This window comes from Cryptomeria japonica, chromosome 5, assembly GCF_030272615.1.
Source record: "Cryptomeria japonica chromosome 5, Sugi_1.0, whole genome shotgun sequence".
Taxonomy (NCBI): Eukaryota; Viridiplantae; Streptophyta; class Pinopsida; order Cupressales; family Cupressaceae; genus Cryptomeria; species Cryptomeria japonica.
Window position 1 is genome coordinate 711,570,252 of NC_081409.1, and position 1,191 is coordinate 711,571,442.

Below are 1,191 nucleotides of genomic sequence, written 5' to 3' on the forward strand. Positions count from 1 at the left end.
TACCAGTCGTAGCAGTATAAAGACCTCAAGCGGTATGAAGACCTCAAGTAGAACAAAGACCCCTAGCAGCAGTTAATCTTTTGATTGAAACATTATGTTCCAGTTTTCTATCTTATTCGTTAAACCGGTAATCGGTATACTATGCCAAACCGGTATAATTGTAAAGTGTGATGAGTTATCATCCACTAATACTTTAGTGGTGTTTCTGTGTCGTGTTACCAAATATGTCTAGATGTACTGTACCTAGGAGACTATAGTCTAATCTTATTGGACTGACATGAAATCATATTCCTATATGAGGACATCATGTCTAGGGTTTTAAAGGATTGATGTGTACGAGTATTGTAGAGTAGAGTAGGTCTGAAATAGGTATCTCACTGCAGAGCTTGTGAGTTCAAAGGATAGAAGAGTGAGTTAATGTTGTAATGCATTAACGGAGAACTATCAAGGATCTAATCAAGCATTCTGTGTTATCTTCTATATCATTCACTTGTTGATTACTAATCTCTTTGACAAGTCTGAAACCCTTAATCGGGTAGGCTCAGCCAAGCCTATTGTAAATTCTCTAACAAGGTGGTTCATAGTCGTGGATCTAAAATCCTTTAACAGGGTAGTCTTTAACAGGACTTATCTCCTAACAGAGATCTAGATTCCTAACAAGATCTATTATGGTGAAGAACATTGCAAGGCCTTAACCGCTCTTACCTTAACTGATCTGGTTACTATTTTGCAGATAGTTGACTTGTAAGTTTTACTCACTGTGGTTTTCCCCATTTGGATTTGTACGTCAAAATATCTTGTGTTATGGTGACTGTGCTTCTGTGGGTGAATGCTCTATTTTCTATTTGGCTTATTTATATTTTAACTAGTTTGTTGTTTAAACTACTACACTGGTCAGTTGGAAAATTATTTAAGAGTTTGGTTAAGTTCTTAGGCATACTAATCCATCCCCCCCTCTTAGTATTCATCAATTGGTCTCAGAGCTGACCTTTCTATAAGTCTAACCACTTGGAAGGAGATATGGGGGAATACAGCATAAGGAAACTCACTCACCATCTAATAGAGTATGAGAGAGCCTATGATGAACTCAAAATCAAGTATAAAGCCTCTTTAGCCAAGAGAAGAGAACTTGCTTAGAAATCGATGGAATTTGCTAAAAAATGGCTCTTTTGATGAAGCAGACATGGAGGC